This window comes from Alosa pseudoharengus, unplaced genomic scaffold (genome assembly GCF_046254945.1).
Source record: "Alosa pseudoharengus isolate Yale_2024_CS ecotype anadromous, Long Island Sound unplaced genomic scaffold, YU_APseudo_1.1 YU_APseudo_1.1_scf_7, whole genome shotgun sequence".
NCBI classification, from domain to species: Eukaryota; Metazoa; Chordata; class Actinopteri; order Clupeiformes; family Clupeidae; genus Alosa; species Alosa pseudoharengus.
The window spans coordinates 31,483,496-31,507,228 of record NW_027468859.1 but is presented as its reverse complement, the minus strand read 5'-3'; the positions used below and the strand labels follow the sequence as shown (position 1 = coordinate 31,507,228).

The 23,733-nt window shown below is 42.8% G+C and overlaps 1 long non-coding RNA gene across 1 annotated transcript; it reads left to right on the top strand.

Annotated features, from left to right (window-relative positions):
• Positions 1-11,289: 11,289 nt before the first annotated feature.
• Positions 11,290-23,406, top strand: LOC143109593 (uncharacterized). The gene is made up of 3 exons (XR_012983908.1): positions 11,290-11,376; positions 12,435-12,559; positions 23,072-23,406. It is a non-coding gene; the product is annotated as an uncharacterized LOC143109593 (long non-coding RNA).
• The last annotated feature ends 327 nt before the right edge of the window (positions 23,407-23,733 follow it).

Here is a 23,733-nt window from a genome sequence, read left to right as displayed (position 1 = left end):
ACTTTTTAAATGTTAGGTTTTTCTTCTAAATATTCACAAGGAAATGTTGCATATCAAAGCAAACATAATTAAAATGTACAGTGACATAAATTAAAGTAGAAAAAAGTATCTAATTTTCACTTTATTTCAAATTATTTTCACGTCACACCATATGACAATTTTAGGCACTAACATGACAAATTCACATATAAATATATATTTCACTTTTTTTTGTTGAAAAAAAAGTATATTAGTCAGGTTTAGAGATACAGCAACACATATAAACACTTTTTAGGGATGATATTTTAAGTTTTTTAAAATTCCTTTTCTCAGGCTTATTTGTCATCCACACAAATGCGTTTTACTTGCTCATCTTAAAACCAAGAGTAGGCTAGCCTAGGCCTATTTTTTGTCCCATTATTTGAAAGCAGTGTAGGCCTATTAGGCTACAAATTATGTTGCAGGGATTAACTCAGACCATATTGCTGAGCAATAGCCTACTAATTATAGTGTTATTGTCTGTTGTTAAGACAGAATAATGTGGGCTTTCAAAACATTTATGCAGTTTGCAGTAGGCCTGTTTGGTGGTGGTGAGCCACAACCTTGAAAAGGGAGCAAAGGTTGTGGTTGCTGATATCAGCTGGTTATTCCCAGATAGCAAAATCAGATTGGCAGAGGACCGCTGGTGGTATGACACTAAAAATGAGGACACTGTGCCCAAAGGTTACGACAAAGGTCCAAAAGTGAGGACACATGGCATCGGAGTAACATTAGAAAATAAACCATTGCTATAGAATGCATTAACATAATGTATTATAGTAACATTTGTTGTTGTTTTTTTTCACATTAGTCAGCTATTTCCAACATTCTCATACTTATTATAATAACATAGTATCTGTGTGTGTGTGTGTGTGTGTGTGTGTGTGTGTTTTCCACATTAGTCAACAAACCCACCTTTTTAACCGAATAACTTTTTAGTCACTTAAATAACTGGGCTCTGCAGCAGGTGGTTGCTGGAGCTAAAACGATGCCAAAGATGATTTCCCGGCAGATCTGGCTTTCTCTTCGTGCCTGCCTGTGAGAGTGTGCCTCTCTCTTACCCCTGGAGCTGACATTATCTGTTTCACAGTTTAAAATGCATGGTATGCATCTGTCCCGCTTTTGGTAGAAAAGTGGTGTTCAGAATACCACGCAGAGTTGAAAGACGTCTTTCGTTTCGACATATGCAACTTGGCTCAGCAACGGTGTTCATTAATTCAATCACGAGGGGAGTTGTCGCATTGACTGCTTCGCGAAAAGGAAATCGGTGGAGTTTTGTGATGTCCCGTGCTACGGTGGTGGTGGTGGAGGGTCAGAAATGATGACACGTAACAAAGATGTACAGAGGCCTTGAAATGAGGCGTAGCCTAGCCTATGTGCTCATGAAATGCGGGCAGATGGCCACTCATGACAAAAATCCGGACAAATTTCTAAAAAGGACACACTCTCTGTGTCCGGACAGAGAGCTCAAAAACTGGACTGTCCGGGCGGATGGCCACCCTACTTGTGGTCCACCGTTGGAAATTTGTCATGAATATTAATAAAATTGATTAAAATGATGTATGGAGTATAACTGAACAAATGAAAAAGATTTTAGACAAATAGTGGCAAAATATAATCTGCAACCCGCCAGTGGGCCGACACAGTGGTCCGCCAGCCTCTTGCTATCTGGGTCATTACAACCACAGTTGCACCTCAGGGCGTATTCATCCACAAAGTATGAAATGTGAAAGGATCAGATGCCCAATAAAAGGAAAACAGCCATCAAGTAAAAACTATTATTGTGTAGCCCTATTGTTTTTCCTGTAATCTTGGGATGCGTGGACACACATCAGTAGTAGTCCATCAGTAGTGTTTTGGGTCTCACAGCAGACACCCTCATCCAGGTATGGAGTGTTGTCTCAAAATGATTTAAATATATATAAAAGGATATATATACATATACATACATTTATAAATATCCAATTTTGACGCAATTTTGAGACATTCCTACTGCACACCAAGATCCACAAATAAATACCACTAGATTTGAATGCGAAGACACCCTCCACTGAACAACCAGCAGATGGCAGTGTTGTACAACATGTCTGTTATCAACTGATAGCAACTGAATATTTCCGACGCTGTTTTCCCACTTATTTATACAGTCTATGAAATTAAAAAAGGCACTACACATCGAAACCGATAATAAATCGTTCTGGCTAGTTGTTATTACTTACCTATCCATTTAATCCAGTGTCTTCCATGTCGTTAATCCTGCTAGTCATAGACCACTTGACTGAACTGAACTAGGGAAAACAGCGTCGGAAAGATTCAGTTGCTATCAGTTGATAACAGACATGTTGTGCGACACTGCCATCTGCTGGTTGTTCAGTGGAGGGTGTCTTCGCATTCAAATCTAGTGGTATTTATTTGTGGATCTTGGTGTGCAGTAGCAGAGAATGTCTAGGAATGTCTCAAAATTACGTCATCGACATAAAAGCAAAAAGGAGATTCACAAATGCAGATTACACATACAAAGTCAAGCATATTTATTTTCAAATCTCGAAAATATATTTACAAAGACACGTTTATTTATATAAATTTGTTTATTTATTTGTATGTCACATTTTTATATTTGTATTTTGTATTTGGATATTTATAAATGTATGTATATATATATATATATATCCTTTTATATATATTTAAATCATTTTGAGACAATCCTCACTCCATATCCAGATGACTTGACCAGTTCAATGAAGGCCAAGGGATGTAGCACTGACCCCTCTGTCACTCTTATCAGCCGGAGCTATCTGGACATTCCCTGCCTACACACTGGTAATGGCCCTCGTCCTGCATGCTTCTGTAATGCCCAGGAATGATGCCCCGCAACCCTCAGTTAGTCACACCCACCACCAGCACTTCCTCTCCTCCCAAGCACTGTTAGTTCAAGTGATGTCTCAAGAGACCGAGATGATTTCTGGTCTCAATATGGACTGGATTCTCAGCAGCATGTCGTGGAGAACAATCTGAAAGCTTTCCCTTCAGGTTGTCTTTGACAGCTCTAACCTTTTCGTTTTGCTACATTCCCTATTCACACAGCCATGTCATGTACATAATATGTTCATAGAAAACATAAGGAAATGTCTTAGTGACCCCAAACAAAGGTGAAACGTGGTCCGTCAGAGTGACTGAATCTTTATGTATCCATTTTATTTCTTAGGATAGACTGAAAATCTCTCTCCGTCCAGTAAGAAACTGGATTAGTATAACAGATTTGATTAAATTAAAAGAAATTGAGGAGGATAAAATTGTTCTACCTTCATCAGATGACCTAAGAATATGTTCTTTTGCCAAACCTGGTAGCAGTTTCAATTGGCCATTTTGTTCCATCAAGCGTGACTACTAGCTAATTTTCAGTATGTGCTATGCTGCAAAGAACAAAGCTGATATCAGTATTGCATGTTTTTTATTGGAGCCACTGCGAGGAAATTCCCTCTTGTTGTAAACTTTAAACTTTGAAATCATTCGCTGAAAAAGGGGACAGGAAACAGATTCAAAGAAGCTGTTGAATCAATTCTGATATTAAAGCACACAATATGATTTATTTTTTTGTAATTAGCTGATGCACAACCAATATTACCTGTATTAGCCTAAAGTCCGGCAGCCATGGGGTCAGACCTTGTCTGGTTTTGTTTGTTTGTTTTGTTTTTTTGCAGAATCTTGTAGATGGGTAGCTCTTTAAGATTTGAGAGGGGGCCCAGTGATATCCCTAGGGCAATTTCGTATATTAACCCTTTCTTGGTCAATGTGCTTAAAATAAGTTAAAAAATTAACTAGCAGATATCACTATGAAACTTCCCCAATTGATTACTTACATCAGTATGAAAACAAAATGTTACACGTTTTCTGTAATTTAATGTTTAAATATGAAAAATCCCAGTGTCCCAAAATCATGAAAAAAAATATTGAGGTCAGTTACCCATGCCTTGTCTATTGAGATACAGTATGCTTAACCATAACTGTCAGCTTTGCACTATTGACATTCTAAAATGCACATTGTGCAAATAACTAAATGTGAACCGATCTGACAAAATTCGTCACAAGTCGCACATTCTAATTTTGAGATACAGGCCGATTACTACAAAAAACTTTGAAAATATTGATTTTTTTCTTTTTCGATGTTATATGAAAGAAGAGGCATTCAAAACTAATTTCATTAAGTTTCATAGTCAAGACAAGAATGTAAAGTTCCAAAAAGATGCTTTGACAGATATTGGCATCTCTACAGTTGACCCACTGCATTCACTTGTTGGCTATGTAAGCCCTATATAAAGACTGACCAAAGGTAGACTCTTCCATGGCCCTGCCTGCCATAGCTGTGATCGGAGACCAGAGCTCAGGGAAGAGCTCCGTGTTGGAGGCGCTGTCTGGAGTAGCTCTCCTATATTGAGGCAGCGGTGAGAATATGTATTCATTTAGCAGGCACTTTTATCGTGAGTGACTTACTGTATACATTACAGTATACACTACACATCATCAGAAAGAAAATGTGCGCTCAACTGAGTAAATTATGCACTATTTTTTACTAAATTGTGGTCTCTTTTTACTAGATTGTGCGCACAATTTAGTATATTGTTCTCGTTTTCCTATATAGTGCTGTGCTCTCATTTTACTAAATTGGTCTCATTTTATAGATTGTATGCTAAATTTAGTTAATTGTGTGCAGAATTGACTAAATCGTGCACACATTTACTAAATATTTTACAAAAATTCAAATGAGAGCACAAATTAGTAAAATGTGTGGTCAAAAATGAGTGCACTATATAAAACATGCCCCCGATTTAGTAAAATGAGCACACAATTTAGTAAATTGAGTGCACGTTTTCTGGATATACACCAAAGAAATATCTTGCAATGACCCCTCCAGTGTTCCATAATATCCCTATATAGTGGCCAGAATAAAATTTAAACCTTGGCCTATAGGACACTTACTGGATCTGCTCATGCTATTTCAATTATTTGAACCAGCTTTACATCCCCAACAGCCCACCTTCTGATGAGCGTCTGTTGCGTCGACCAGCCATAAAAGTTAGGTCAAATTCAAGACGCTTTTCTTCAGTGGTCCCTCGTTGTTGGAATTTCCCATGTTTCCCGATGCTCTCCGTTCCTGTGATATTTTTGGGTCTTTCAAGAGGGGTCTAAAAAATATCGGTTCTGCATACACTTAATTAAGAGGTTCTTAAGAGAAATGGTTTGTATATTATGATATTTCTTTATTTTAATTAGGCTATTGATAACTGATATATACTGACGTTATTGTTTATTATTGAATTTTCCTTAATGTAATCTTACTAAAATTTTAAAACGGTTCACTATACATTTTTAACTATTGCATTGTTTTTTATTTGTTAGTCGCTTTGGACAAAAACATCTGCTAAATCATAAAACCATAACCATATATTATGACTGTGTTTTATAATATTATTCATAACTAAACTCAGCATCATGGCTGTTTCTCCTTCAGGTATCGTGACGCGTTGCCCACTGGAACTGAAGCTGAGAAAGCTGAAGCCCGGAGAGAGATGGGGGGCCTCCATCGCCTACATGGACACAAAGATAGATTTTACTGACCCCTCTTTGGTGGAGAGATATGTTGTGGATGGTAAGATAAAACAGAGAGTTCATTTGGGATTCACAATGGGACACTGTCATGTTTTTAGAACCTTACAGGAAAGTATACTAAATGTAGTGTAGTTAATGATATTCAAAGCTATCTTTGTCCCAACTCCCAAGCCTCTCTGAAGTACAATATTCCATTGTACAGAAATGCATTTTGAAGACTATTTTGCATCTAACTTTCACTCCTTAATCTTTTTCAAAGCCCAGGATGAGTTGGCAGGAGAGGGCGTTGGGATCGGCAGCTCTCTGATCCATCTGGAGATCATGTCTCCTGATGTGTGTGATCTCACTCTCATTGACTTGCTGGGGATCACCAGAGTTCCAGTGCCTGGACAACCAGATGACATCTCAGACCAGAGGCCTGTACTACGAAGGGAGCTTAACCAACCCAGATGTAACCCAAGGTTACTTTGTTAAACCGGGGTTGACAAAACCTGGTTATCTTTAGTGGTGTTAATCGGTACTACGACGCTGATTATGAAGTTGATTTGTTGAGCCGGGGTTAACCTCATTGGAGTTTGTGCGCGTTCACATAAAAGGGGCGGGTTGCAGCGCAAATCACCACTTTCAGTGATGACGCGTTCACCTTATTTTACGGATGAGGAATGCCAATTATTATGACAAATACGTCGGCAAGGCTGTTGGCAACGTATTGCAGATCCTAAATGCCTAAAAGTAAAGTTTTATTTCCACATGTTCTTCAAATACGGAGGAGTAATAGCTTGCGGAATGTATTTAATGAGTTGAAATAATTAAATTACTTATTTTAAGTTCATAGAAATGCCTACAGATGCAACACAATTTAGAAGTGGGCATATAGATTACAGTAATAAGGATAATTGAATGTTTAAGTAGCCCCATTGACTGATTTAGTGTATGCCTAATCCTGTGAACATTTCAGATGCAACACCATTGCCAAACGCACATGGCAGCAGGTGAAAATGAAACACAAACACATTATTCAGAACAGTGGTTTATATAGTCATAGCTTGCATTAATATTTCTTAATTATGAAAACATGTAGGCCTATGCTTATAGCCTTCACTTGGCCTCTGTTTTACAGCTAACAAGAAAAAGGTGTCTTTGAACACTACTGTAAGGCACCAGAGTGTTTTACAGTAGCAGAGGAGTTGGCCATCGCTAATAATAGTGGAAGGCCGATTATGGAGGGGGTTGAGGGAGGCATTCGGTCGGATTCTGGTGCTGTGGAAATGTGTAGCCTTTATGTGCAGGGTACAGTAATATGACATTCAATTCAACAAGTTTGTTAAAATTGTGATTTTTATTTATTAGGCCTACTGTAGGCTATGTCCGATTTATTTTAGGCTATTCTTGCTCAGATGTTCAGCATACTGTAGGCCTATGTCCGATTTATTTTAGGACATACAGTATTCTTGCATCACCGATTGAATACATGAATGTCCACGTACGGGCATTGCTATGAGACGTCTTCCTAGATCATCTGACAAAGACAACGAATTCCCTCGGCTGACAATCTATATCTTCATAGAGAATATCGTCCGGGTAGGCTATATATATTTTCTGGCGGTCTCTAAAACCCCTCGCCCTGCGAAGAGAGTCCCTCACGATTTGTCGTATGGATCATCCAGGTACGCCGACATGTCTCGGGAGAAATTGTTAGTGGAGGGGTGGTACTTATAAAGGGTGTGGTTAACGGAAACCTCGGGTTAACCAAGAACATAACCTGGTCGGAGCAGGTTTGAGATGCAGCGTAAATTGCCATGGCAGCATACCTCGGTTAAAACCTATCCACCTTTCATAGTACGGGTTAATCGGGAAGTTACGCCACACGTGATCAAGTTACTCTCGAAGTTACCCAGATAAGCCAGAAACCCTGCTTCGTAGTACAGGCCCCAGGTGAGGAATTTGGGAAATTTTATAAACAACTTTTAAATGTTGTTTAACAATGACAAGAGGCCATAGTGGCAGATAGAATCCGTGAGCAGTTTAAGATGGAGAAGCTGGTCTACACACAAGACAGCATCCTCAATGAGAGAATGGGTGTTGCTGAGGAGGACTATGGTGATTTGGAGCAGGAATAACTACCCCAAGATACTTAAAGAGTATTACGAAGTAATCACACAAAGATTAACGTTTTTAAAATGTTAATCTTCTCTCTCTCTCTCTCTCTCTCTCTCCCTGTTTATTTGTTTTTTGTGTTTGTTTGTTTCCTCGGGATTGATGTATTGTATTGTATCAGGATTTGGTTTAAAGCTGTGCTTAACAATGTTAACTCATTGAAGACTTAAAGTTTGTCAGATTGTGGTCCAGCGGCTGGCGGACCAGGTCCCCATGCTGATCCAACACTTCCTGCTGCAGGAGTCCAAGTGCATGCTCTGCCTCAAGGTGCAGGAACTCATGGAAGTGACCAACAACTGGACAATTATCTGAAGAAGAGCACAGAGAGCAGTCGCCGCCGCAAGAAGCTGCAAAACCGCCAGCATCACCTCGCCATCGCTTACGAGGAGCTCAGCTCCTTCTACTGGGGCAGCCGTGGCCTACTGGTTAGCGCATTGGACTTGTTACCGGAGGGTTGCCGGTTCGAACCCCGACCAGTAAGACCGGCTGAAATGCCCTTGAGCAAGGCACCTAACCCCTCACTGCTCCCCTTGAGCAAGGCACCTAACCCCTCACTGCTCCCCTTGAGCAAGGCACCTAACCCCTCACTGCTCCCCTTGAGCAAAGCACCTAACCCCTCACTGCTCCCCTTGAGCAAGGCACCTACTGTAACCCCTCACTGCTCCCCTTGAGCAAGGCACCTAACCCCTCACTGCTCCCCTTGAGCAAGGCACCTAACCCCTCACTGCTCCCCTTGAGCAAAGCACCTAACCCCCTACTGTAACCCCTCACTGCTCCCCTTGAGCAAGGCACCTACTGTAACCCCTCACTGCTCCCCTTGAGCAAGGCACCTAACCCCTCACTGCTCCCCTTGAGCAAGGCACCTAACCCCTCACTGCTCCCCTTGAGCAAGGCACCTACTGTAACCCCCTTACTGCTCCCCTTGAGCAAGGCACCTAACCCCTCACTGCTGCCCTTGAGCAAGGCACCTAACCCCTCACTGCTCCCCTTGAGCAAGGCACCTAACCTCTCACTGCTCCCCTTGAGCAAGGCACCTAACCCCTCACTGCTCCCCTTAAGCAAGGCACCTAACCCCTCACTGCTCCCCTTGAGCAAAGCACCTAACCCCTCACTGCTCCCCTTGAGCAAGGCACCTACTGTAACCCCTCACTGCTCCCCTTGAGCAAGGCACCTACTGTAACCCCTCACTGCTCCCCTTGAGCAAGGCACCTACTGTAACCCCTCACTGCTCCCCTTGAGCAAAGCACCTAACCCCTCACTGCTCCCCTTGAGCAAGGCACCTACTGTAACCCCTCACTGCTCCCTTTGAGCAAGGCACCTACTGTAACCCCTCACTGCTCCCCTTGAGCAAGGCACCTAACCCCTCACTGCTCCCCTTGAGCAAGGCACCTAACCCCTCACTGCTCCCCTTGAGCAAGGCACCTAACCCCTCACTGCTCCCCTTGAGCAAAGCACCCAATCCCTCACTGCTCCCCTTGAGCAAAGCACCTAACCCCTCACTGCTCCCCTTGAGCAAGGCACCTACTGTAACCCCTCACTGCTCCCCTTGAGCAAGGCACCTACTGTAACCCCTCACTGCTCCCCTTGAGCAAGGCACCTAACCCCTCACTGCTCCCCTTGAGCAAGGCACCTAACCTCTCACTGCTCCCCTTGAGCAAGGCACCTAACCCCTCACTGCTCCCCGAGCGCCGCTATTGCAGGCAGCTCACTGCGCCGGGATTAGTGTGTGCTTCACCTCACTGTGTGCTGAGTGTGTTTCACTAATTCACGGATTGGGATAAATGCAGAGACCAAATTTCCTCTTTACGGGATCAAAAGAGTATACTTACTGAGGGCATATAGGCCAATTTATTTACATTTCTGTGATACAATTTAGAATAACTTCATTGGTTTAGTTTCATGTGGCATGATTATATTATGGATGGCATCAGTCACAACAATTTGTAAACAGTTGCTGTTACTAAGAGAAATGGAGGAGGAATTCCAACAGAGGCACAGATCAGTGGCGCCGGCAGGCGCAATCCTGTACGCACTGTGCGTACAATTTTTTCACGGCTTTATTTGTGAAATCATTCAATATTAGCCTACAACAATAATAAATAAAAACTTTTGTGACAACTAGCCTATATTTATTAACTCATTTGCAATCTAAATATTGGCATTATTCCGAATAAAATCGGAATATGGTGTGCATGGAAACCATAGACTATAAAATATGAAAACGTAGCATTGTCATGACATGATAACGATTGACCTGTGGCGGTTTTCGGGCTTGGGATGGGTCAATTCTGGCGCTTAAAAACACAACGTTCCATTCATTCATATGATAATAGCCTAAATCATTCAGTAATTAAAAGAAAACAGCAGCAGCTTAATATTTTTCAGGCGTTTAACCGTAACGTTAAAAGACTTTGGCCTAGGCCTACTGTTCTAACAGTGATACTGACACTGAGAGATTGTCCTCTACGGTCACGGTCTACACATGTTTAAAATGTTGAAATGTTTGCTTACCTCTGTAGGCTTATTTAAAAAAATTTTTTTTAAAAAACACTGTTTGGAACAGGGATTCAGTTAATGCGTAGAGCAGAGGTTCTCAACCTTTTTGAGGCTAAGGCATGTCATGACAAGTCGGGTTGGTGCGAGTGTTAAAAGTCCTTGACTGCGTGGGCCTATGCCTATCTAAAAGTTTGGGACAACCAAAACAGCAGTGCAATGTATTTAAAGTGTTATGAGCAAATTCTTATTGTTAGTAAGTTACCATCAGGGACGGAGCCAGAGGGGTGGCTCCGGGTGGCACAGGCCACCCTTGAGATTCGATTGGCCACCCCAGGTGCCACCCCCAAATCCTAGTCTACGATTGGCCATTAACATGGTCTAAGGCGGGACCTTTCTTGATGCACATGCAGCAGTTTGAAGTGTCAGACAATAGAAATTTAAGAGGCAAACACACTTCCCTTTATTGGCCTACAGGCTACTGCTTGTGCTAACACGCAAAGATATCTATTTACCTATTGCATCTGCCAGTGCCCATTTATCTAATCACACACTTAAGTCGCCGACATTTGCTAGGTCATTAAGTGTTAACTGTAACTGCTTTTGTCGTCACTCTTCCGAACGTTTACAATGTCAAAATGCAGCAACAGCATATTACATGCAAGGATGATACTTTTTGGGGTCCTTTCAATCTGCACTATGCAGCAGATCTAATTTGAACGTTATTGTTATGATACTCCATTTAAAGGGACACCAGGCAACGTTTTAGTGTTACTCATCTTCGTAAGTCGGTATATGGTTAAATGACTCATTACAGGGCGAATGAAGACTCTCTCGCCCGCCCCTACTGCCTGTAGGAAGAATATCCCGCTTGCAAGTTCAGTGTATCGTACCCGGCGACCGAAGCAGTTTCAGTTTCCATCCTGCATTCACAGCTGCGTTTTGACGGGTGCAATCTGAGGCTACTGTGCAAGACGGCGGGCCAGTCTTTCCAGACTTTCTGCCAACTATCTTTCAAAATGCAGTAAGCTATTTAACTGTCGTGGGTGCAGTGAGGACCTAACAAACTCAACCATGCATGTAGCCTAATGAGTGTCCAAGGTAAACTATTGTGTTTTTTTATTGTGCAAAAATGTTTTGCTCGTTATAAGCTATTATGGTTGGTTTTTGTTGACACTACAGCAGGTTAGAATGTCAAGAACAGACAAGCATAGCCGTGAAAGCAGAAAATATTTCAGCTGTGCCAGACCAACGATTGGACGAACGACAGGCACACCCAATTCACTTTTAGTTGCAAATAGAAAATGTCTAGCTCGCATCATGTAATTACATGATTCCATTTCCAAAGCAATGGAGGCTGTTTATACCTGTTTATGCTACAAATGTAGCACAAACAATGCTAGAGTTTGTGGATTAGCCACAGTCTAAATGTGAGAGTTATGTAGACTCAACGTGACTTAATATAACCAGTAATAAAGTGACAGTGCACCATTTATAAATAAGGTAAAATACAGAAACGTATTGCTGCCACACTAAAATAAATAAAAAGGCTCAGTATTATGTAATTAAACATCAAACTACTACTTTATTTTTTCTGCTTAGGGCACCCAAATGGCCAGCAGCGGCCCTGATACCAGCCTAAAGTTTCTTGAGAACTTTAATCATCCAATATAAAAGGGATTATATTGTAATGTCCCCATGATGGAATTTGTTTTAGCACAGTATAGCCCTATTAGAACCGACTCGGGGATTGAACCCGGGCCGCTGGCTTGGCAGGCAGGAGTGCTAACCACTGTGCTATGGTTCAGGTAGAGATCAGACTCAAATGCAGAGGTTCAAATCAAAAAATGTTGTCTTGTTTATTCCACAAAAAGCTCAGAAACAGAGTCCATAAATCAGCAAAAAAAAGGGAAAAAACAGAAAATCCAAAATTAGAAGTATTGCTTGGCAACAAAAGGCACTTCCGAAAGCAGAGATCAACAAATAAGAGCAGCAAAGTCCATGAACACAAAAGGTTTTAGTCTTAGCTAGTCAAAGAATTCAAAAGAACTCACCAGGGACGTGTGGAATTGACAAAGTCTCAGTGGCCAACAAACAGAAAAACCGGAACTTAAATACAAGTATTAATTGGTCACATGACAATAACTCATTAACAACAGGTGGTGAAAAACAAAAATGGAGGGAAACACAAAGGAAAGGCGTGGCCCGGAGCACATGGCAAACCAAAACACAAGATCAAGCACCTGTCACATAAAGACAGCCGAAACCAAAACAAACAAGACAGGTAAGTGTTCAACAGTGACCCCTGGAAGCCAAAAGAGACAGAGCACCCTAACAAGCCCAGTGACAGACAACTTTAATAATTAACTTTAATATGTTTGTGTTACATTTTATTTCAGTACAAAGAATTTTTATGTGAGAGTAAGGTATTTGTGTTTTTGTGTCCTTCAATTTATGAGTATGGTGTTTGCATCTGGTTTCCCTAATGTAATTGTGCTAATTTCACATCTTGAGCCTGTTTCTGTTTATCTGGATGTTTTGCCTAATGCCACCCTTGAATTAATCAGTGCCTCACTAGTGCCACCCCCCCCCCCCCAAATATCGTACAGTCCCTAAATAGCAATTCTGTTGTCTTTGAAAGGTTCTCTTATTGACGCATTGAACTGCAATTTGTATTAACACCTGCTTTTACAAGACGTAAGTATTTAGGCGCAGAATAGACGTGCGCTTTCAGGAGCAGTCTTTGTACATATCGCGGAATACATAATTAGGCGCTCTTTACTCTTCCCCTCCCATCTTTTTACGCTAAACTCCCACTTACCCCTGGATCCTCCCATGAATGCATATGCATGACATGACAAACGCAATCTGCCACTTTCAGCTCCTGCGACAGGCAGTTTGCGCTTTTACATCATTGCGGCCTGTTTGTACATACCTTGCAATGATTTTACACGCACATTGTGAACAAATACGCCTGAAGTGGGCGCAAAAGCGTTAGTACATCTGGCCCTCAGAATGCTATAGCCTACGTTCACTTTATAGAGTGCGCATTCATTAGGCCTACGTGAAAGATGCTTCATACCAAAACAACGATCAAACATTATCAAATGTATCATGACATGTTGTCACAAGACTTACTCAAAATCATGTAAGCAAAGATTAGTTTAAGTGCTGTTCTCTCATTGACGCCTGTGGGCCTAGGCCTATATTGCAAAATTAATTTTAAGCCCTGGATTAAATTTAGCTTCATGTGTTCCACTGAACATTATAATCAGTTGGTTTACAATGTGTGGGGCTGTGCTAAACCTGACCATAAGGCTACTTTGGCCAGAGTTCAAAGTCGCAAAACGTGGCAAAAACTATTATGATACTGTTTGCACAATTTTGCACATGATACTATTATGATACTGTTTGCACAATTTTGCACATGATACTATTATGATACTGTTTGCACAATTTAAATACACATACTGCCATTAAAATAACTATTATTAGAAATATATGCATTTGACAGCTAAAAATGTATTGAGACAAGGTAGCATCCCATCAGGATTCTCTCAGCATAGTATAGCCTACTAGCCTATATAATATACAAACCATAACTCGTAAGAGACTAAGTGCATGCTGATCAAATATGTTATAGACCCCTCTTGAAAGACCCAAAACTATTATAAACATTTATAAAGTCTAAATGTGTCCATTAGTTTACACAGAATCCACTAGAAGTCATATGGGGTTATTTTTGTGTGACACTGGGCTAGCTCCGCCCCTGGTAGCCTATAGGGAAATTCCCATCCATCAAAAACACATAAGGCTTAAACGCTGTTCCGTCTGACATCTTTTGTTTTGTGTGTCATTTTTAAAAAATCATTTATTCATTTGTTTGTTTAAGTCTTGGTGTCACGGGAATGCTGGTGAGTAGGCTACGCCGCTCCGTCCAGCATCTATTTGTTGTGTGTATCAATGTCTTGTGTGTGGAATGCTTTGAGTTGCACTTTGTCATTTCATCTGGCGAGAGAGGGGTTAATTTAGTTAAAAAATAACAGCTTTTATGTGAAGTCACTGTGTGAGTCAACACTGAAAGTTCCTCCAAGAGCTCTTTCAGTTTCAGTATTACACAATGGGATATAAATATGAGTTAGCAAAACTGCCTCTCTGCACTCATTGTTGCACACAGAGCTGGGAGGGTCAGTAGGGTAAGTTTCATCAGTTTTGCTAAAATAATAAGTTGATTGGGCCAGTTCATAAAATCCAAACATGGATAAATTAATCCAAGAGTGAAAGATCAAAAATCACCGCACACTGATCACTGTAAACTTCATATTTATTTAAGGACGAACAACGCGTTTCGCCTAGCGCTTCATCAGGTTCGCTCTGTACCATCCCCCCTTCCTTTCCACAGGTGAATAAATCAGGTAATGTCACATGACCTTGTTGGGAGATGTTTAGGCTACATATCAATTAGTTCATAATTTCATTAACATCAATATACTTCTTAAACAACACAGAATTAATAAGTTCACATACAACATCAGTAGTTAATAAATTCTTAAAACACCTAGAAATTAGTTCATATGTTTAGGTGACACCAGTAATTCATAAACACCTAATCATTTAGTACATAAGTTCATTATCAGCATCAATCAAATAACATCAGTAATTCAGTGATCAGTAATCCATCAATTTATAAAATCCACCTAATAATTTTGTTCATAAATTCAACAGTTCATCATCAACATCAACAGTTCATCAGTTTATCAACACCTCTAACATTTAATTAATTCCAAAATATCAAGATGTGCATAAGACAATACCTTATTAGTTTGAATATACAAAATAATTTTTACAAGCCAGTTATTCTGTTCACAAAAAAACACTCAAGTCTTGTTTTTCATTAAGTCCATATGGTTCGACTGTATTCAATTTGTGAATCCAGTAAGCCTCCCTTTTAAGCAATTGTTTTATCAAATCACCACCTCTTACATTAGGTTCAACCCTCTCAATGCCAATGAATCTCAATGTAGTGGCTGAACCATGATTTCTGTCCTTGTAATGTCTGGCGATAGCGTAATCCATATTGTTGTTTCTAATAGAGGCTTTGTGTTCAGCAATTCTTAACTTCACATTTCTTTTTGTTTGGCCTATATACATCAAGCCACAAGGGCATTTTAACATGTACACTACATGTGTAGAGAGACAATTGATAAACTGTTTGATGCCATACTTTTCACCCGAGTGTGGATGGGTGAATGTTTTGATGTCAACAGTATTTGAGCAGTGTGCACACTGGCCACACCTATAATTACCATAAACTTGTTTAGTCAGCCAATTTGTAACTGGAGGTTCTTGGTACATAGAACTGACTACTAAATCTTTGATATTCTTGCCCCGTTTGAAGCAATATCGTGGTTTAGTTGGTAAGTGGCTCAGACTCGGGTCACATTCAAGGAGTTTCCAATGTTTGTTGATTATTCTTTTCACCTGTGTGGAATTTGTGGAGTATTCGGTTACAAAAGTTACTCTACTCTCTGATTTCTTAGGAGTAGGATTCAACAGCTCATTCCTATTTTTCTGGCCTGCCTTTTCACTTGCCTGATTAATCACTGCCTGGTTATATCCTCGTTCTATGAATCTTTGAGACATTTCCTTGGCTTTAACCTTAAAATCTTCATCATCGCTACAGATTCTTCTTAGCCTTACAAACTGACCATAAGGAATATTCTTGATTAGATGGTCAGGGTGAAAACTTGATGAATGAAGTATAGTATTCCTATCTGTTTCTTTCCTATAAATAGAGGTCTCTAATTTATGGTTATTGACTGTAATTTCTAGATCTAGGAAATGGACACTTTTAGAGCTATACTCCATAGTGAACCTCAAAGTAGGATATGTCCCATTTATGTATTCATTAAAATGGCTCAATTCATCTTCAGAACCAGTTAAAATCAAAAGGATGTCATCAATGAACCGCTTAAAGAACAGGATGTTTTGTCTAAAAGGATTGCTGTTGAATATATGTCTATCCTCCCATAGGCCCATAAATAGATTTGCATAGTTGGGTGCAAATGGGGATCCCATACTCGTCCCTTGAATTTGTAAGTAGTACTTGTTGTTAAAAATGAAATAATTCGATTTGAGAATAAACTTAGTCATCATAATTGAAGGGAATATTTTGTATTCATATTTTATGTGAATGGTTTAATGATTCAAGTCTTTATGACTTGAAGACTGTATAGTTCTTATGGTCATTTGTGATTGTGTACCCATGTGTACCCTGTGTGTGTGTCTTTGGTTTGTATGCAGTGTATCCATTGTTTATGCCTTTTGCCCATCACCAAGGTGTGAATGTTTGTAGAACAGCATGTGTCCAAGCCTCTGAAGGACTTCCCAGGAAAGGGGGTAGTTTTAATTAAAAGATAATAGAAGCTGACCAGACCTGATGAAGGCCTAATCCTCATCCTCCCTTTCTATTGCATATTCAAACTGGGTTGGACCTAGAGGTCACTCCTTCTTTGTGTGTAACTTTAAATATGGTCTCTGTTAGTCAGAGAAGTTAGAAGAGAATATTGAGAATCTGGTGAAACCCATGATGGGGTGACACAAACATGTACTTTTCTCCCTTGAGGGGCACTAGGCCCCTCATTGAAAAGAATAAAGCCTGGATTCTGACCTGCATCGTCCTGATTAAGTCTCAAGAGAAATATGGTAGTAAAAAATATACCATCATTACTAACAGTTCCTTTTGAAATAAATCATTTTGAGTTGTAAGGTAGAAGCTCATGGCCTCCAAGCCATCTTCATGAGGGATATTCGTATAAAGACTCTCCACATCAAATGTTACAAGATAAGCATTATCTGGGATGGAAATATCAGCCAACAGTTTAAGAACATCTCTAGTGTCAGCAATATAACTTGGGAGTGTTTTTACAATATCTTTTATCACTATGTCTATAAACTGACTCAAGGGTTCTGTCAAGGAATTTTTGCTGGCAACAATTGGTCTGCCTGGAGGATTTTGTAGCCGTTTATGGATCTTTGGGAGCAAGTAAAATACTGGGGTGACAGGATGATCTATTTTCAAAAATTCATATTGGTTCTTCGATAACCACTTATTTTCCATTGCATTGTTTAACAATTCATCTCTTTCTTTAATGTAGTCATCCATTGGATTTTTTGACAACAGTTTATAAAATTCAACATTGCTCAGTTGTCTCAGCGCTTCAGCTACATAGTCAATAGTATTTTGTACAACAATGGCACCACCCTTATCAGCAGATTTCACAATTAAACCAGTGTTCTCCCTTAATTCATCCAAAGCTTTCCTTTCCAGTTTAGTGATGTTACAGTTGTTCTTTCTTTTTTCAGACTTAATCAAAGCATTAATATCCTTTTCCACCAATTTACCAATAGTGACCAGAGTAGGATTCTGGATACCTGGCGGCATAAAGGTCGACTTTTTCTTTAATTTGTTCAAAGAACCTAAGACGTCATTCCCCATTATCAGTGGTAGCAGTCTTATTGTGGAAAAAATGTTTTAAATGCAATTGTCTTAAGAACTTGAATTGGTCCACCTGTATTTTGAAGGCATTTAATTTGTTAGTTGGAACAAACGAGAGTCCTCGACTCAGCACTCTTAACGGTGTGGGCGTTAAAGATTGATCTGAAATGTTTATCACCGTTTGTTCCGATGCAGGCTTCGTGTCACTCGATTTGGATCTCGGCTTTCGTTGCCCCCTCCGTGTCTTTTTCTTTGTCGGCCTCTTGTCCCCCTTCCTAAAAAATGATCATCAGTGGAGGATGCGCTGGTATGGCCTTGGTCAGACGTTTCTGCTTCGCTTGTGAGGAGTAGATCCCGAGTAGGCCTACGTTCTGGTTGTCTCCAATTCCGATGTTGCCGGCCCGTTGGTCTCGGGGGTCTCGGATTCCTGGTGCCGCCATCGCTCCTAGTCCAATTGTACACTGTGCCTCTTCTATAATCCTCAGCATCCCTTTCAAATTTCTTGATTTTGAAGTCCTTTAGTTCTTCTTCAAATACTGTCAATTCTGCTTTTAATTCGGTTTCCAACCTGGAGAGCTGTGATGTATCAATGGCTTTCAGTGCGGTCTTCAATTCACTTATCTCGGTTTTTACTTTTTCCGCGTCTCGCTTCGTTTGCTCAATGATTAACAACGTCAGATCCATTGAACACTTATTAAGGATTTGTTCCCACTTCTTCACAAATTCGGGATCCTGGTTACCGAGAGTGGGTCTCTTATTCATTCTTAATCCTCGGGGAATCTGTTTATTCCTCCAATATTCCGACAGTGCTACGCCATGCCATTTCAGGCGGACACTTTTTTTCTCCAGATATGTCAACTTCAATTTCTGGTCATCGATGTCAGTCATTGCCCTGTTTTGGCAATTTTCAAAGAGAGAATCTTGAGAAAGTATATTCTGTGCTTCTGTCTCATCAAAGGAGAGGCATACCGCTTGGTGATCATTTTGTATGTCGGTAGGGTTACTCATCGTGGCGTGCAACAAAGGGAAAGACAAAACTCACTGCCAAGTTTCCAATTAGTAATCAAAGTCCATAGATGTCCCTGTGCACAAACCTTCACTTGACTCTGGTCACTTTTGGTAAATTGGTGGAAAAGGATATTAATGCTTTGATTAAGTCTGAAAAAAGAAAGAACAACTGTAACATCACTAAACTGGAAAGGAAAGCTTTGGATGAATTAAGGGAGAACACTGGTTTAATTGTGAAATCTGCTGATAAGGGTGGTGCCATTGTTGTACAAAATACTATTGACTATGTAGCTGAAGCGCTGAGACAACTGAGCAATGTTGAATTTTATAAACTGTTGTCAAAAAATCCAATGGATGACTATGTCACGGGGTAGAAGAGTAAGGGGAAAAAGGGGGGAGGGAACCAAAACAGGGAAACCTGGGTTTACACGGGGACTAAGTCTGGATGCACTCTTTGTTTACAAAGTGGGTTCAGGTGTGTAGCGGGAGAAAAACGGGTTGGTGATTGGTGCACGGGGTGTATGCTTGGACTTTTAAGCCTCCAGTTGCAGCCGAGAGGAAGTCGTTGGGGGAACGCAGAGGCACAGGATAGCCGAGCCCCACAGAAGCGTGGCTGGACTGCAGACGGGCCTGTTCGTGAGTGGAGTCGGCAAGAGTCTGCACCGGTGTCTGCGAAGTCGGCTGGAATCCGCTCTTGTGAGCACTGCTACATTGGATTTCAGGGGGGTGAAAACGTTCACCCCTCGCAGAGTTAAGCTGCTGTTTTCTTCTGCTATGTGTGTGGTCATCACGTAAAGGAATTATCATTGTCAAGTAATCAGCTTGTGACGAAGCGTTGCCTCTGGTGCCGTAACTAAACATCCCCGTGACTGTAACAACTTTTCTGGCTATTAAGAACTTTGATCGTCCAGGACTGAAACTAAAATACCCTCTGGTTGGACTACTGTAACCCCCCTCTCTACGACGGCGAAATTGTTTTGTGCCTTGACTGGAACTGCTCTCCTCTGAAACCTAACTAAACTCCAGTGCCTAACTCCTCCCTCCGGCCTCCACCGGGTTTGCTGCTCTGTCCTCGTTTAGGATGAACTGTGGTCCAGCGTCTGGCTGTCATGTTGAACTAGCTAGTAGCCTAGCCCTCCTACGTAGTAGCCTCCTTTGTGGTGACTGTGATGTATATTGTGCAGTGATTATTATATAGAGGGGAGATTGGGTGTGCAACTGTTTGTGGTGGCTGTGAGCTATATATTGTGCAGTGATTAATATACATGGGAGAGGTGTTGTGTGCAATTACTTGTGGTTACTGTGTGCTGTGCTGTGACTTACTACATGGACTGTTAGGCTGGGCAAGCCAACCACCACCTAGCAGCTAATTATCTGCCCTTTTACAGCAGCGACCACTAGGAGGGGCACCGGCTCATGGGCCAACTACACCTCTGGCCAGTTGGGGAGGATCTGAGGCACGACAGCGGCCGTGGCGGGTCCACTGGTACTCTTTACCTGCTAGCGACGGAACAGAGTTCAGCCTGAATTTACTGCAGACCTCTTGTGGCCACACAGAGGAATTCTACTCAAGGACCACGTCACTCTTGTGACCATAGGACTTGTGTTATTAAAAATACCTTTTCTAATAAACAAACTTTTTATGGAACATTTGAGTGTCCTGACATATTTGGAGGTTTGTGGTTGCTCCTCAGAGTAGTTTATGAAAGAGGTGGCCGCACAGGCGCCCCCACCTGGTGAAAATTGGCGTAGTCGGCAGGATTTCTGCCTGAGTTGAGCAACCGTAGTCCTCCAATATGTCTGAGGACGAGCCCCCTGCAGCCCGGCCCCAGGTAATGCCTATATTCATGGGAGCCCCTTGGGCACAGCGTTTTGGAGGGCCAGGATCTGAGCTGAGTCTGGTGGAATGGAAGTCTCAAACCAACTATTTGGCTAGCTTACAAGGGCTTAGCGAGCAACAAAAACTGCAGTTCGTCCTGGGGTCTCTTGAGGGTGAAGCTAAGAGGGAGGTCCAGGCAGCACCTGAAGAGCGTCGTGCAAGTCCCCAAGCCATCTTTGACTTTTTAACAGAACTTTATGGCGACCACATTTCCATAGCTGCTTTGAGGGCCCAGTTCTTTAACTGTAGGCAAGGGCAAAAACAATCTACTCGCTCTTTCTCATTGCAGATAACGAGAGGGGTTCACCAGACTGAAGAACCGGGACGACCGTGGCCTAGGAGATGGCGACACGCTAATGCGGGACCAGTTCATCATGGGCCTTGGTGATGGGCCTATCCGCCGTAGTCTGAGAATCCACCTTCGCCGCAATCCTGAGGCAACCTTCGAAGACATCAGAAAAGAGGCCCTAGCTCTGGAAATGGACCATTTGGAGACTGTGGAACAGCCGGTGTGCATGGCTACGAGTAGTGCTGCGGCGACTGTCCCTGGCCCTGTGTCTGATTGGAAGCGTGAGTTCCATGCTGAAATCATGAAGGAGGTGAAGGAACAAATGGCCGAGCTCTCCAAGACCCTTTTGGGAGAACTACGCAAGGGTCTGCCTGGTCCAACACCACTGGGCCGCGAGCGGTCTCACTCTGCAGATACATGGGAGCAAGAACGTCGTACAGCCCGACCCCCCAGCTCAAGGTTCCAGTGGGACCCTCACGGTAGGCCAATCTGTAACCGGTGTGGGGAAGCAGGGCATATTAGCCGCCAGTGTGGCCCTCGACGTGCCTCACAGGGGGATTTTTAGCTTCTCCAGCCACTGTGGGTCAGGTGGCTGGGACCCCTTTATGCGACCCCTCTCCTTCTCCTAGAGATGTTTTGATTGGACAGTGTCCTATTGTAGATATACATGTTAATGGCAAGGAAGTACGGTGCCTAGTTGATACCGGTTCCCAGGTCACTCTGTTTTCTGAGAGTTTGTGTGCTCAACTGTTTGATGTACAACAATTACAGGGGACTGGAGGACCGTGGCTGACGTTGCGGGGCGCAAATGGACTGGATATCCCGTACGTTGGCTATGTGGTAGCCGACTTCCAAGTGCGTGGCGTCATGGTGCCTGGAAAAGGAGTTGTTGTTGTCAGGGACCATTGCCTGGGTGCCCATCGAGCCCTGCTGGGCATGAACGTCCTCTCTGCCTGCTGGGAGGACCTGTTCCAAAGCCAACGGGTTGGATCGGCGTCGCCACCTGGCCCAACAGAATGTAAGGAGTGGGAGCACATATTCACGGACTGCCGCCGGATCAGTGCTGCCATGGCACATTGGGAGCGGGAAGACACAGCACGGGTAGCCTGTCGATATGCCCTGGCAATCCCTGCCCAGAGTGAGGCCCTAGTCTGGGCTAAGCTACCAGGCCGAGCCTATGGCCCAGACGGCTGGGTGGTAGTGGAACCCCACAGAGACTGCCAAGAGGTAGACGTAGCCCGAGCCCTAGCGACAGTACGTCACGGTCGTGTCCCTGTGCGAGTGCGTAACACTAAGCCCTATCCAGTCCACCTTCATTGTCATCAAGGTCTGGCTCGCGTTACTGTCGCGAGGCCATCACAGGTGAGAGAGGGAAGGGATGTTCGTTTCACTAGGGTAAGCTCAGGGGTGGTGGAAGTCGGCATTGTTCAGGCCGGGCAAGGGACAGATGCCTCGATTGGGGAAAAACCTGACCATATGTCTTGTGAGTCTCTGCAGGGGGATGGCCTAAATGAGGACCAACAACACCAGCTCCAGTGTTTCCTGTCCAAGTGGCGGCACATGTTCTCTACACACGACGAGGACTATGGGTGCACAGACATTGTTAAACACCAGATCCCCACAGGGGATGCTGCGCCCAGCCGTGAGCGGTACCGACCCGTGCCTCCCACACTCTATCATGAGGTCCGTACCCTACTGCAAGGTATGTTGGAGGGGGGTATCATCCGGGAGAGTAGCAGCCCCTGGGCAGCCCCAATAGTATTGGTGCAAAAGAAGGGGGGAGCCTGGAGATTCTGTGTGGATTATCGTAAGTTGAACAGTGTGACTAAGAAGGATGCTTTTCCCCTCCCCCGCATAGAAGACTCTCTATCCAGCTTAACCCAGGCCGCCTGGTACTCCACCCTGGATTTGGCCAGTGGATACTAGCAGGTCCGGGTGGAAGACAGAGACAGAGAGAAGACAGCCTTCACCACCCCATTCGGGCTCTTTGAGTGGGACAGGATGCCCTTTGGTCTCTGTAATGCCCCAGCCACCTTCCAGAGGCTGATGCAGAGGTGTCTGGGGGGGCAGTTAGTCGATTCTACCCTTGTTTATCTTGACGATGTCATTGTGTTTTCCCCAGATTTCCCTTCTCATCTGCACCACCTTGAGGAAGTGTTCCGGGCGATGGAGAGATATGGCTTGAAGTTACGCCCAGCCAAATGCCATCTGTTCCGGAAAAGGGTCAAGTTCCTGGGCCACTGCGTCAGCCACCAGGGGGTTGCCCCCGACCCAGAAAAAGTGTCTGCAGTACAGGACTGGCAAACCCCAAAGACTGTCAGGCAAGTGCGATCTTTTTTGGGTTTTGTGGGGTATTACAGACGTTTTATTAAGGACTTTTCAAAGGTTGCGAAACCCCTGAACGAACTCCTGGTGGGAACTGGACGTCCCCGTGGCCGGGGATCCCCCTCCGTTGTGTGGAGCTCCGAATGTGACTCTGCCTTCCAAAGACTTAAGATGCAGCTTCTGTAGGCACCCATCCTGGCCTATGCGGACTTTTCCCAGCCCTTTAAACTATACACGGATGCCAGCAATTCTGGCCTAGGTGCAGTACTGGCCCAGCAACAACAAGGGGTAGAGAGGGTTATTGCTTATGCAAGCCGGAGTCTTCACCCGGCAGAGAGGAACGATTCCAACTACAGCCAACTACTAGTTCCTTTAAACTCGAACTCTTGGCCATGAAATGGGCCCTGAGTGAAAAGTTTAAAGACTACCTGTGGGGTGCTAAGGTAACTGTAATAACTG